Genomic DNA, 15,655 nt, shown 5'->3' with positions numbered 1-15,655 from the left:
CCGAGGCTTTGAACAAATTTCCATTAAAATATGGTTTTCATATTATGACATTTATTTCATGAAACATTAACTCCATTTTCTGCAGGCTACTGTAACATTTAAAGGTTTTTCTCTCACTTTGGCATTACTAGATAACTGTAATAACGCAGAATATATCGTAAAGTTTACAGAGAGCTGTAAGTCTGAAACAATGTTACAGCTCAAAAATAGAAATGAAACAAAGTCCAAAGAGAAAACTGTCAATGAAAATTGGTAGAAATTGGATATGTATGTAAATTACAAAAAGTCATCTACCAAGATTCATAGGGCAAATAACTCCAGCTACTATTACTTGGTCCCGAAAAGGAACATTTCATTGAAAGTGCTGCTGTTAGAGAAATGAACTGATGAACATAAATTGAACATAAATGGCTGCAGGCAAACTCGAATACCAAACAAAAAACGAGCGGTTTTATACGTATGTGCGTGCACACAGTGTTATATACATACAAACGTCTGCAAGTCTCAGGAATGGATTGGGATAGCCAAGGATTCCCAGCCCAGCAAGCTTACCACCTGTAAATCCCTCAGCCACCCTTCCTAGGGATGGAGACACTCCCAGGCTACAGGCGATGAGGCCCATCCAGAATGGGGTCTGACCACTGCTCAGGATGGGATGTCAACTGCAGTCAGAGAGAAAAGGGATGGAAGCATGAAATCAGGCTCTGAACTTCATGCCATGATAACTGATTAACAATATTAGGCTGTTATATAAGTTATTATGTAAAGTATTAGGCCAAAATCTGATACATTTTTAAATCTGGAGTTTACCCCATTATTTGTGATAGTAAAGGGGAAAAGTGAGGTTTTATCTTATTCCTTCTCCCTTCCCATTCTTTGCTTAGTCCCTGCTGTATTGCCAGGTGCTTCCTTGAATTAAATCCTTCCCCTAAGGGCACCTGTTAATTAATGTTTAAAAGACCTATAAAACCATGTATATACATGTGAACATATAAACATCCCTCCTCCTCCCATCCACATAGATGACATAAATTTTTCTCTGCAGCTTCCTAGAAACCATACTAGAGATGTGGTATTTAAGAGTGAATGTGGCTAACGTTTATTAGACTTGAACTGTATTGTGGGTAATTGTCCAGTAATAACCTTTGGTAAATTATATGAAGCCTTTACTTTACTTAACAGGGAATGCAGGCTCCCCAAACTCTAATATTATCATCATTCAAGATAATGAGCAACACAAACCATTCTATTACCAATCTAAAAGCAATAAATGTCAAAGTAAAGAACTATGCAATATTCTGGCCTGGAAGAACAAAGGACAGAAGTAATGATAATGCCTTTTTATATTAGCAGTCTATTATATCATGCATAACAAATGACCCTGTAATTGTAGACGGTGTTATTTTAACAGGTTGTAAAGAGAAAATGGTGGGGGTGGAAAGGGGGTGTTTGGAACACTGCCCTGAAAAATGCTGTGGGGTTGGTAAATCGGAATACCTGATAGTTTAGTTGAATTTTATCCTGGTGAGTACACTGGATTATTCTGAAGCAGTTTTGTTTATCACCATGATCATCTAGAGCTCTGCAATGTGACACCAAGATCCTTGTTTGCCGCGTCGAGGGTTTGACAAATAACTTGGTGGTAGCCCCAGTTCTCCTCTGACACAAGCACAGGCAAGGACAACAGTACGTTTTAAAACACAGGTTATTGATTTATGGAAATTCCTCATTTGGGCATTTATAGACCATCCAGAGGTCACACAGTGTTTGGGCATACATTCATTATGAGCCTTGAGGATTACAGCAAGTAATGGGCGCTCTCTACTGCTGCACATATGGTGGTATAAATTCAGGTACTCATGGATTTATAGAGTTACTCTACTCAATTATTTTATAAACAAAGGAGAATCTAGTCAGCTGTTTGATCAGCATTTAGAGTAGTTTTTTTTCCTTAAATTAAGGGTGAAGGAAATCACCTGAAACTCAGGAAGCCCTCAGCTACCCCTTTGTAAAAGTAACATCATTCTTACTTTCATAGGATCATAGAACAGTTAAGGTTGGAAGGGACCTTAACAATTATCTAGTTCCAGTCCCCCTGATACAGGCAGGGACAACTTCTAGACCGGGTTGCTTAAAGCCCTATCCAGCATGGCATTGAACAATTCCAGGGATGGGGCAGCTTCTTGCACCTTATATTCATTGCCTGTTTTGAGAAAGACTTTTTGCTGAACAGGTGCTGTCTCTTAGGTTGTGTGTGTTTCATGTTAACATGTGAAAGTCTACAAAGCAAGACATGTGCTAAAACAAATATTTAAATGGTACCATTCTCTGTGTGTTGAAATAATTAATTCATGCAGCTGTGGTGTACTAAGGAAGCCATTAACACAAGTAACAATTATACTGTAGTTCTCATTCGCTAATATGCACAGTCAAATACTGTTCATAAGTACCTAGGCCTGAAGTAAATCCATCCATCCTGCTCTTGCTTTAGGTCTGCACTTGTGGTCAGGAGAGTGTGATTGAGCTGTAAGGGGAAAAGTTAAGAGTTCTTTGTCCAGAAATGAGCCCTCTGCTGACATTATATTGCCTTCTTACTCATGTGATTCTTTGCTTTCCCTCCCTTGCCCAACACATCAGATCTATCCAAGATCCCATCTCCCATTAGATTAGGACCCTTTAGGGTCAAGCCCTGTACGGTTTCAAGTAGGTAAAATTCTACTCTGACTTGCTTTGGTGCTTTGTAATCAGCCGGCATAGAGACCATAAGTGACAAACTTTGAACTGAATTAACCTTGCTTGTATTACCTTTATTAAGCTGGTTTTAAAAGTTGCCCTTGGCGTATGTGTGCTGTTTGTAGAGTCACATTACTTCACCACCTCAAAAATGAATTCACAGCAGTGCTTGTTGGAGAGAAAGCAGGCCCTCATAACAAAGATGTAAAATTTAGGTCTGCATTGGTGCTGCTGAACAGAAGTGACAGAAAAAGATAGCAAGCAGTTACTTTACATAGCTCTTTCCTTCTTAGGGAAAACAAATTATTAAACTTCTCAATATTTGCATTTTTCCCATCAGCATACATCCCAAACCTGTCAAGCGAATGGCAGGGGGCGGCAGTGCCTGTTGCGTATCAGCTTTTGGAAGAAATCGGAACCCTAGCTTCCTGATGGCGTAACCATACTGCAGTTTCCATACCAGATCTCAGAAAAGATGCTCCCCAAGAGAGTTATTTATACAACTGTTTTCAGGTAAGTCCAGAATAATGAATACAGCTTGTGTTGTGTGTTATTTTTGCTCCTTGTTCCTCATCTCTAAATGCGTGTTATGTGTTTATCTATATGTTCTTCTGCTTCTGTTTGTAATTTTATGTAGTAGCATCTGTGAGTGGTAGTTTTGTATAATTGCATGTATATAAGTGAAATCAACAGTTGGGTTTTTAAGGACTGTTCAATAAGCAGAGGAGCTTTGGATGACTGTTACTAGTTCCTATGGATTGACTGCTATGCAACTGATACGTGAAGAGGGATTTAGTTAAACAGTTTTTCTAGGTGTTAGGATTGTTGCCATCTTTTCTTGGACTACTACAGAAAGAGAAATCTAGTTTCTTTTGGTTTGAAAATACAAACAATTAATGTATAGAACAGAACTGTCTTTTGGCTCACTGACTCCCCATCCCAAATGCATTTGGCTGCTCATCAGACATTTTCAGGCTCGGAAACAGTTATGGGAAGAACATGCGTGAATCCATCCTCAGACAGAAGTGTAAATGGTAATTCCACCACTGAGCTGTAATGTAAGGTAAATGACAATGTCCAAGAGAATCAGGGGAAAATAACTAGGGGAAATGTTTTGGAGTTGCTTATATATTGAGTTTTAGTTTCCAAAATATCATTGAAACAGACTGGGAGGCCATGTGAATGTTCCAAGTATCAGTCTGAAGCTAGGAGTGTAAAACTTCAAATGGTACATCTGAGGTACAGGAAGCCTCAGAAAGAAGAGGAAATCACAAAAGCCTGCTTTTCTGGAAAAAAAGAGGCACAAACCACCCAGAGTGGGTTATTGTTAATCCAGCTTTCAGCCTGTTTGACGCTGCACAAATGAGATTTGGCACATCACTAGTAAAACTATAATGTAAGACTTTGCACAGATTAATGTATAGATATGATTTACCCTTCTTGAACTATCTTTGCAAGGCTTAGATGTTAGAGATTCCTTCCAAGCCAGTGAACGAATGAATAGTAACATTATTATGGTCTAGGAGGACTTCTATATTTTCAGTCCTGTTCTGCGTAACAGTGCTTGCTCGTTAAATCTCAGTCCCATTGTGCTGGGTTTCGTTATGAGCAGGGAAGTCTCACCTCTGAAACGGAATATCCATTCCCCCAGTTGTGCTTGCAGATGTCTGGCAAATCGATCTGTCCCTCATCTCACCAGTCTCCCACTGTCTCAGCAGTTCATCATTTGTTGGTCCCAATGGCTGTGTCTCTGACTAGCTATCCTGAAATTATTAGAGGTTTACTTAAGCTGACATGAACAAGTTCTATTGGAGTTCCTTATCATGGAGTCAAATATGTTGCTCCTGGTACTTAACCTTATCCAAATATGGTTTGTGACTCATGACCAGGGAAAGGAACTACTTCTCTTAAGCTTGTTTCTGCAGTTTACACACTTTTGCTTAAGCATCTCTTAGACACATTTGTTTCATGTATTAGAATACAGCTTTTACTGACTACACAAATAAAAATCTTGCCAAAGTGAAGAAAAGTACTACACCTTTGGTTTTTACTGTTAGCAAAAAAGAGGGTCGATTTAATTCTTCTGCATAACAGGATATCTACTGTATATGAGTATGCTATAGTTCACTTTATTTATGCCAACCAAACTTACTAAGTCTACTTTTTTTACTGCCTGTACTTCTGCAAAGCTTAAAAACCTTCAGTAGAGTCAGCAACTATACACTGAAGTTTTGCATCTAATGCATAAGTGTGATGAATACAGTTGAAGATGTTAAATTCCACTTAATTGGTGATGTCTTTTCTTAAGCATTTATAGTTATCTTCTAACATTAATAAGAAGATGATTTTGAGGGGAAAGAAGTGATTTATTTTTTTTTCTTTTATCATTAACAATACTAAGCAATAGAACATTTTTGTATTTAGTGTTTTCCCTTGTTTTCATTGCTCCAGAAGAACATGCTTAGAGCTTCTTATGTTTCTTTTAGGAGAGTGTTTTCCTAAAAAAAGCTATTGCTAGGATTCAATTGTCTCATTGCTCATGAGACAACAGAGCAAATTCAGACAAATGTTGATAGAAGTCATATAAGCAGATGGTCCTGTACACTTTACTGTACAATGGTTAAGTGAAGAGGATGCAACTGCAGGAAGATGTGTTCTACTGTGATGGTTTACACCAACAGGAGCAGGTTCCCATGTCTTTCTCTAGCGAGTCCCAGCAGGCCTCAGAGAAAGCATGGGAAACATCAGTGAGGACAGTTATACAGTTACATGTCCATAAAGTGGGTTTTTCCTTTTCTATCTGGTTGGTTTGTTTACTTTCTCTCCAAAAGGACTTTGTTTCCAACTACAGAACCTCCAAGCTTAAAGGTACAGCAAGTCAGGAAACCATATCTTTAGTACAGGGAGATTGTCACATTCTGAAAGAAGCTGTTCTGATCTAGAGTTCTTCTTTATCTACCCCATCTCCCAAAACATCCTGAAAATGGAAACTCAGGGTTGAAGACAGGTATGTGTGTCACCCAAACTTAGGACCAAGGTAGGAGATGCACGCCTTCTAGACTTGATTATTTTTAGTGATAAACTGCGTTGTCTTATCTACAGAACATCCTTAAACTCTGTGTGTCACTATTTTGTGACAATGACTAGTTAAACACACACCAAATTTAGCATCTGCATGCCCAGCATGTGCTGTTATATACTCAGTGCTGCTCCATGAGCAATGCTAATTGAAAAGGCTTTAAGATAGCCTAGGCAAACTGCCTAAAGAGCTGTTCTGCCTGTCTTATCTTCCTGCAGCTGGTGATGCATTTTACACGTGAATGAGAGATTCCTGAAGTTGTTAATGCATTTTGGAGATGGAGAACTTGTGCTAATGAGGATTGCATGGAATGATATGGTGCAGAGCCTTGTGGGAATTCCATGCTTTTAAATAATCTCGTCACATATACTTCAGGAGAAAGTGCTAATTAAAAGTATAAAAGAGCGTATGTGGTATCTGTGAAGCTGTTATCCAAAGTTGTATTGCCGCATCTGTTGTGCGCTGCAGTTAGTCACAGTTTAATGAGAAAAGAAGATATCTGAGGTCTTCAATTCTAAAACTACAGCACCCTCCCTACACTTCCTCCTCCTCAGAAAAAGCAGTCACAGGTCACCTAATAGCTTTTATTTCCCTGGCTTCACAGTGGGGTGAAGGTTGTAGTTTTTGGGGTGTTTTTTTTTTGTCATTGTTGGTTGTTCCTCCCCCCTCTGCCCCATCCCTGGTATATGTAGGATTTAAATAAGTTAATAAAAATGTGAAGTTAATTATCACAGCTACAATAGCAAATCCTGCTTTCAGGCTTCGTCCAAACTAGGATTCAATCTGTACCATTTCACGTTGCTGCTATCTGCAGTTCAGAGCCATGATTAGACATCAGATCAATGGAAAACTCCTGGCCATAAGCAGTATGCAGGCATTCTTTCTGTTTCAGTGCTACCAAAAATTATTACAAGAAGTTATTATAAAGGGAATAATATTAATAGTGGAAAAATGCTGTTGATACTGGAAAAAAAATACAGTGTAATTTTCTATGTTGGTTTTATGATGTGTGTCCCATTTTAGAACATAAACTATAACTTATGGTGGTGCGATGATTTTTAGCAGCATCCAAAATCAGTACATTCCACTAATCTGTCTGTAGAAATCACAGTGTTAGAAAGAGGAAGAAAAGCAGCAGTGATTCTGCTTTTTTTCCTAACAGGTGTCTCATAGTTTTGAAAGCTAAAAGGACAGTGCACTTTGAGAACAGGAGAACGCTGTGAAGCCCTGTGATTTATAATGTCCTACTTTAGTGATGATGACTTTTTCTACCTTAGTGATGATTATTCATATTTTAATTGTTTAGTTACTCTGTCCTGTTGGTTTGACATTTCTTGGCGCTTATCTTTGCTTGCTGGAGCCCTCTTTCTCCGTGGTCCTCTCTTTCCTTTATGAAGTATTTTCCTTCCTAAGTAGGGGAGATGGGCAATTCTATCACAGATGGGGACCCAGGCCTCAGGGAAAACAGGTGAACTCCCCAGAAAGTGTCTGAATTTTCTACTGTCCAGTACATTAATTACTAGTCTTTCAGTTCCAGTGTATAAAATGAACTGTAGAACTGAATAGATGGGAAAGTATCTATGTTATATGGCTTTTATTAATGATGATTTAGCACTGAGTATACCAGATACTATTTTATTCTTCAGCTGTCATCAGAGGCTTATGGGATGCTGTTCATGAATAGTATTTCAGCATTAATGAATAGTATTTCAGTGTGCTATACTCATGGTTAATACTGGGTGAATTATTCATCCCAAGCTATACGTATGAATTTATGCTCCCCATTTCCAAGAGCACTAGTTATCATTATGCTTATTGAATAGGACAGTATGCTGCTTTCAAAGGGCTCTCTATTTCTGGGTTAGAAGATGCAGCTATGAATTGTGTATCCTGAGTCTTTTGTTTTCCCTCAGCGGTGATGCAGATGTTGTTCCCTCAGGAACAGCTCTGAGGAGTTACTCCTAATTATTTGTGTGGTAACTGTGGCTGGTCAGCTGAAGTGAAGGACAGGTTTCTGAAGGTGTGACCTTTCCCTGCAGGCAAACATCTTCAGTCAGAATAGTTCATGACCGATCAATTTGCAATTCATGCACTGGTGTTCAGGGGTCCTGTTTTGATCCAGGCCAACTTGGCTTCATGAATATTATTCATTGTGATCTTAGCACCTCCATTTGAGGTAAGCAAAGATGTTCTTGGCTTTGACTTCCAGCGTGTTTGTAAACTGACCTGACTTGAGCTGGAGGTGTTAATGTGGCCTGGCAGCTTGCCTGCCGCATCTACAGGGTAGGTAACCATGGCTTTCTGTGGTTTGTTTGACTTGCATGTGTAGTAGGGTACTGGGCTGCAGCATGTGCTGTGGTTTAACCCCAGTTGGCAGCTCAAACACCCCCACCCAGCCACTTGCTCCCACCTAGTGGGATGAGGGAAAGAATCAGAAGTGAGAAAACTCACGAGTTGAAATCGGGACAGTTCAATCAGTAAAGCAAAAGTTGGGCACACAAGCAAAGCAGAACAAGTAATTCATTCGCCGCTTCCCATCGGCAGGCGGGGGTTCAGCCATCCCCAGGGAAGGAGGGCTCCGTCACACATCATGGTGACTCGGGATGACAAGTGGAGTAATTCTGAACATCCTCCCTTCCTCCTTCTTCCTCCAGCTTTTACTGCTGAGCACACTGCCATTTGGTCTGGGATACCCCAGTGGTCAGCTGAGGTCAGCTGCCCTGGCTGGGCCTCCTTCCAGCTCCTTGTGCACCCCCAGCCTGCTCAATGGTGGGATGCTGTGAGGAACAGAAAAGCCTTTGTTGCTGTGTAAACAATAACCAAAACATCCCTGTTTTGTCAACATGATTTTAAAATTCCAAACATAGCCCCATACTAACAACTATGAAGAAAACTAACTCTACCCCAGCCAAAACCAGTACAGCACATTGCCTACTGCATAGATATTTAACCACATCTATGTCTTTCAGCCATTACTTATTCCCATTACTGCATGGGAGAAGGGCTTGTGTCAGAGGCAGCCTAGCATGTAAAGCAGTGAGATGCTATTGCCTCTTCTGATGGTCCCCAGTGGGGTCCTTGAGCATCCAGGAGGGGCTGGTGCTGCTGCAGGGCTCCAGCAGCCCTCTATGTAAGCAGCCTCCATGCTGTTCACAGAAAGCACTCCTTGAATTCTTGTTTTGCTTAGTAATACTCATTTCTAACATTGCGGGGTTGCTTTTCAAGTAATTTGGCATTGGCTTTTCTCCTTTTTGGAATGGCAGCTATTTTGAGTGGGAGAAAATAGTGGAAATTGGTTCTATGGTGGTGACAGGAAAGCTACTGTTGTGCTCAAGCTGAGACTACCAAGCTCACTCTGATATATGAGGAAAATGAATTTTCCTTAATGAAAAGTTCCCAGCTTCCATGTCTGCGGGCATAAGCTTTACAGTCAGAGGAATGCACAGTCTGAATAGCTTAAATACAAAAAAAATCACAAAGAAAATAGAAGGAACTGATTCTTTAAGAAAATTATTACACTGTGGGTGCGGGCTGTAGCCGTGTGATTTAGGAATAGGTTTTTCTTGCAGCAGTCTTCACAGAATGTCACAAAATAGGCCTGAAAACTGGATTTGGGTGCTAATACAATGATGATTGTTATCTAAATATTTTCTTTTGTTAAAAAAAAATCCTCTATTTAAGTCCATTTATGTAAAAAATCCATGTAAGTCTGGGGACTTGTACGTCTTTCCTAATCATCCATTTCTTGTACCCAGACTCAAATGCCAACAACAAACAAGCAAGTCTGATGGCGTCTTTTATGTATAAATTCTGCTTTATTCAGACAGATCCATTTTTGTAGCAGTTATTTTCTGCTGAAGTTAAAGGTTTGGGTTTTGTTTTCCTCCCCCTCCCCTTTTTTTTTTTGCCATTGCTTGATCTAGCAAAGAGCAAAGACATTAAACGAAGGTTAAACAGATCCTTAAAATAAGAAATGAGTAAAAAGGCAAATTTATCTGGTTATTTAGGGAACTGCTATGCTCGTGATAGTTTGAGTGAGACTGATAAAATGACTCCTGATTGCCAGCAAAGAAGAGAAAATCACTCTGTGCTTAGAATCCGCCCTCTCTGAGGAGTGGAATGGAATCCATTTCGTACCATCAAAAATATGAGTACTTGTTCCCCACATGATGCCCAAAATTAATATTGTCTCAGGAAGTTTCTGTACCATTTAAGATTTACTTAGATTCGTTATAATAAAGGTTTTATAACCTGCCTCTTGCAAACCACAGCATCTCTGGAGATGTGGCCAGGTGCATGTGGAGTATGTATTCTCCCAGTGACTAGACAAATTTTGTATCTCTGAAGTTAACAAAATCCCTTATGTGTCAGAATGCAAGTAAAGTCACCTATCTTCCAAACTCCTTTTCTTTAGATATCCTTTCTCCTTCCTCTTCCTCAAGACAAAACCCTCTCAGGTGCTAAGGAACCCATACTTCCTCTGAAATTAAAGATTTCCCTGGTTCTTTCTGTCTTCCTTATCAAACTAATTCAAATAAATATTTAATTTGAAATGAGGAATAAGAAATGGGAAGGATGTGACCTTCCCATTACTTTTCATTACTGTGTGATATTTTCAGTCATTCTTAAGATATCCTTAAGATATCAACTCTAATATGGGCATATGTTCATCTTTTCCTTCTTGTTTTTAATATTCATGGAGAACCTGAAGCTAGCCTGAGATGTAGATATGTTGCTTTGCTGTATAGAGTGCTATGAACTCAGGGTGGGGAAGTGAGTACACTCAGAAAGCAGAAATGGAGTATGCGTGTGGGAGCGTTAGCCAAGTGCTTTAGAAGCAGTAAAAGCTTGCTTTTCCAGGAAGGCAAAAAATTGGATATTGAGAAGTAGAAAACTTGAAGTTCAGCTCTTTTCCCCTTGTAGTTTTCACCTTGTTGTACCACCGAGGCTGTGGTAGCTATAGATGAGAGCAGACTTTGAACCAGGGTAACCTATATAAAGCAGGCATGTTTTGTCTTGGAGGCAGTACTCCGTTTAAACCTGTGGTCGAGGTTAGTTGTAGTGCACACAGTGACAGTTTGCCTGATGTTTTCTGATGCTGCCTGGGCCATCCTGGAATTTTACTTAAATAATTCTGATTTTTTTGTTTTCATTTTATGGGTTTTAATTTATATTTATATTTTTATTCTTTGTGGAAATTGAGGTTTGTATAAACACAGTAACAGCTTTAACTAAGGTCTGGTGACTTCAATCACTCTTAGTTAAAGCCAGGCATCCACCTGAGTGTACACCCTTACCCATGGGAAGATTGTACCGGTCTGGGAACAGATATTCCATTTTGTTTTTTTACAGGGATTTAATTTTTTTAGGATCCAGATCTTAAAGTATTGGAGTTATCTGAAAAATACAGAATTTCTCATATGGAACCACTGTATCATTCACAAACATTATCATCATCAACACCTAAATGGCTTTTCATTTCTTGCAGGTTTATTGAAATCTTAAGGATCATACTGTAAATTGCCTTACCTGAGTCTAAGCCACAAGCTGTAAAAGGGGTGAGAGATCTAAACCTCTTAAGTTTGTTTTATCTTTCACAGCAACAAGCACACTAACATTTGTTATTGACATTTTCAGATTTGACTGATGACCTACACCTTTATTAAAGCCCCCAAAATGTCATCATTCCCTTTTTCACTTCTTCCCCTTCCCTCTTGCCTTTACCTGCTACAAAGCTCATTCTTTCTCCACTCCCTGTGCTTTCTTCTCCAGCCCTCTCTTTCATTCTGTATGCGCAGCCTTTTATCCTTTGCAACGGCCAGGTCCTGCTTTGTCTCCAGCCAGTTCCTGGGGAATGATGATGATGATGTTGACCTTCCTCAGCTTAACGCCCACCTTTTCCTGCTCGTATCATCTGCACATAGGGAGTCTCATTGCTAAACCCAAGGTTTTCTGCCTCTTGAGCAGCAAGTGGTTTTATCCCGCCCTCTGGAGAAGTGACGTACACCTGCAGCTGCCTGCTGGGTATAGGGAACCGGGAGAGTCACTGATGAATGGCAGAGGACTCTCTGCAGTGGTTTGTCTGGGAAGATCCTAGGAATTCAGTACTGGCAGCAGCATAGCTGCTTTGCAGCGGTAGTTCTTGTAGCTGCTATTAAACTATAGGGGATTCTTTTTGACAAAATGGGAATGCTTGGGACTTTAGGCTTAAATATAGGCCTCTCCTCTGGTGAAAACAGAATGTTTCCCATAAGAGCCAGGATAAGAGATAAAATAGGCAGAATTTCTCACCAAATGTTTCTTATCTTTTTTTTTTTTTAGTTGAATGCACGTGACAGGACAAAACCCTAATGGCACCATAGCAGTTGGATCTGAGAAAAGCTTCATTTCACCATAGCAGAAGGTAGCCAGTATTTCTGATAAAACATAGATTTTGTATTTCACTTCGTTTTTCTTCTTCCCAGGAAGATATCAGTTTGCTAACATGGCGTGCAGCATTGTAAATAATACGTTTAGCTTTGCCTTAAAATGTAAGCAGAATGCGTATGATGTAAGGGTTTTATTCCTCTCCTAGAGCTTCCTGTTCTTTCAGTGTTTCAAACAGAGAAGGCCTATTTCCTGCAGCTAGGTACTCAGATCAAGAATGAGATGTGTTGACAAACAGAGCATCTCTCTTAAGAGTGACAAGCTCTGTTTGAAGCCAGTAGCATATTGGGCTTGCACGCTGCTCCCCCTCCTGCTTCCTGTCCTTTTAAACAGAAGTCCTGAAATCCACTGTATGTTGAGATAAATCTGAGGGATGACATATGTGTTGGCACTTCTGCTGTATGAAGCATTTACTCTTAATCCACAGCCTCTGCCAGATTATCACTGGTCCAGGGCATTGGGGAGAAGCGGTGTAATAGTTATCAAGGCTTAGTTTGTCACTGAGACTGTTTTACAAAGGACACTTATTACAATACAAGTTTTTTTGTTAAAGAGGAGATTTCGGAGCCTTCCATAAACGCAGCACTGTTGAAACTGGCATCATCTGATCACTGGTGTACAGTGAAACCAGCTTAAGCATCGTCTGGAGCCTGATTGATTTTTATACAGCGCTTTGCTGCGTGAACATGGGCTCCATCTTCCCAGATATAAACCTGATCCCCTTTCTTCATGGAGCTCTGGACACATGATGACATTTGAGAAGAAAATGCCATTTTGTGTCTGCTGAAGGTGTGATGAGGTCTGGTAGCCTGACAGGTCTGGAAGCTGGTGTACAATCAGGAAAAAATCATATTCAACCACAGCATAAGGGCTGATTCCCTCAATCTCATAGCTACCAATTGTTGCAAATGTTATCCTGATTAGGGCTGGTTTTCCAACCTGTACGAACTGGCATGCTTTCAGGGACCATATTTTACAGGGAAGTAAGGAGTGATCATGGCCTTCCATGCCCCTCTCTAGAAATGAAATGGGATACGGTTATTCATTACTCTGCACGCATTTCATCCTGGGCAATTAATAAGTACATTTTTCAATGTGAAGGACTTGCACAACGGAGGCTGCAATAGCATTTCTCCCTGTATATGAATTACTGAGTACTTAGTTCTGGAAGCAATAAACCAAGGGCTTGCTTGAATAGTAAAAGCACAAGCTGAAAAGTGCTGACTTCGGTGTGAGCTAGGTAGGATGAGTTAAACAGAAAAAGTCCAGCTCCATCTCACATAAAGCTTGCACTACCCTCAATAACCTTGCTAGCATGATTTAACTTTTAGTCTGTACAGGCCTTGATAAACACTAGCAATTGATTGTCTTCGCTTCATTTTCAGAAGGTGATTTTATTACAACCTTTTGTCTGTGTTTCCTTGCAGTACTTGAATTCCTGTGTGTTTGCAAGGTGGTTTGCTGATTTTTGTATTCTTTTTTAATTATTTTTACTGGTTTTCTGGGTTCTGTCTGTCACCTTTTTATTATCCAAATTGCAGTGTCTTGTTTCCACCCTCTTCTTATGTCCTGATACAGAGGAGGAAACAGTGGGTCTGTAGCCTGGGCAAACAGTCATACAAATGCCCATTGGCTCTGCTCAGGACTGTAAAGCCAAAACAGTGGAGACACCTAGAAAGTCCTTAGGGTTAAATGCAGACAAACCCCCCTGCAGCAGGCAGGGAGCCTTGTGCCAAGTGCTGGAAGGAGCTATCCCCTGGCTCAATGGGTCTGGGAGCAGCAGCTCAAGCCTCTGGCCTCGGAGATCTGCAGTGTTCCCTGGCCTTGGGTGAGGAGCCAGCCTGCCAGGATGTGTGCCCCAGCCCCTTCCTCACTCATGGAGATGGGCTGCTGGCCCCGATGTTTTGTGCCCCTTGGAAAGAGTTGGAGAGTTGATAGGCAGAAGTTTGTGGAGTTGGTTTTGTCTGCGCAGTTAGTTTGTTGCTAACATCTCAGAGGATCAAACCCCAAAATAAATGCGTATCAGTCTATTCTCAGAAACGGAACATAATGCTTCTTTTATGATGTACTGGTGCTTGAAGTACCCATCTGGCTCTTCTAAATTCAGCTTGTGCCCCACTGGTCAACAGGCTCACAGAAATACAGTGCTCCAGATGAGCGAGACTGAGCTCAGAATAACATGAACTATTTAAGATTCTTTTTCTCAAGTCCACGTGGAGTTACATTTCCTAACAATCATATCAGGTTTTGGGGCATTATAGAATATAAAAGTGTAAAAATTGGGCTGATGCCGAAGTTGTATTAACCAAATAATTTAGGATGCCAAAACCGCGTTTCCATTGAACACTATTCTCAAAGCAGCAACACCGGGTCTTGTCTGCTTCAGTAAAAAGAGGAAAAGTGAAGAGGAGATGATCAAGAACAGATAACATGGATAAATGTTATCTGTTAAATGTTAGCTGGATAAATGTTAGCTTATCTTGACCTTGGGTTTACATTTAGGAGCAGTGTTAATAACCAGAGGAGATGACCACATGACTTTAAGGTTCAAAGTGCTGAAGTTTGAAGATGTTCAGAAATATTCACCGTTTTTTAGTCTGCCAGATTAGCAAAAGAGCCTTTCACAGCCTTCTTGTTTCAGTCTTGCTCTTGTAGCAAAGTTCCTGTAGCTTTTCCTTTGATTTTCTTGGATACCTAAGATATCAGTATTTGACTTCAGTTTTGCCTCAAAAGGTAAGAAAACAGAGAGGAAAGGTAGCGGGTGTTTCCCTCTGAGGAGGACTCTGAATCCCTCAGAGAAGGTGGGAAGGCTCTAAAGCCCCCATTTTAAAACAAACATTTAACCTTACCCACTGTGATAGGTTTGTTCCCATAAGCAGTGATTTTAAGATATTAAGGGGGAAAAACCACAAACCCAAAACATGGAGAATTTAAAGAAATAGGAGTGGAAATACCTCCTGTCCAAAACAGCCATTGTGAATACAGGATGTGATGCTTTGCGGGGAAAGGAAGGCTGTGAAGGTAGCTAAGAATGTATTTATTAAGGCATGGTTGACAAAAAGAAATAGAGGTGCTGGGTCTAGTTACACTCATTTATAAATGAGTCATTTGCATTGAACTCTACTGTGGCACTTTGAAACAAAATGGAAACAAAAGCCACTGAAATTGCTTTATCACAGCAGGAGAACAGAAGGAAGCCACAATCTGGGTCTCTACTAGTATGGTATCATATGAAATCTTTCTCTCCATCACAGTGGCAGAATGATGCGTTATTTAGCCTGACAGAACACTCAGCTTTTTAGGAGACACCGTGCTGCTCCCGTCCCAGCCAGAGGAAATTGGCACTAGGGTTTCCTACCAATCTAAGCAATTTTAGCTACTCTATTGCACCTTGTTGTCACAGGTGCTAGAGGTTTT

At 40.3% G+C, this 15,655-nt stretch overlaps 1 long non-coding RNA gene across 1 annotated transcript in view; it reads left to right on the top strand.

Moving 5' to 3' along the window:
- LOC133269720 (uncharacterized) overlaps nucleotides 1-15,655 on the top strand; it is a 202,051-nt gene that overhangs the window by 136,790 nt on the left and 49,606 nt on the right. Inside the window, exon 2 of the long non-coding RNA XR_009743530.1 lies at nucleotides 3,074-3,246. This is a non-coding gene — a long non-coding RNA (uncharacterized LOC133269720). The remainder of the gene's footprint in view (nucleotides 1-3,073; nucleotides 3,247-15,655) is intronic.

The sequence above is a fragment of the Pezoporus flaviventris genome, unplaced genomic scaffold, assembly GCF_033815535.1.
Source record: "Pezoporus flaviventris isolate CSIRO_AGI_PZ_B2104156 unplaced genomic scaffold, CSIRO_AGI_Pfla_v1 ptg000015l, whole genome shotgun sequence".
NCBI classification, from domain to species: domain Eukaryota; kingdom Metazoa; phylum Chordata; class Aves; order Psittaciformes; family Psittacidae; genus Pezoporus; species Pezoporus flaviventris.
Note: the sequence above shows the minus strand (reverse complement) of the source record. Positions and strands in the feature narration are given on the sequence as shown.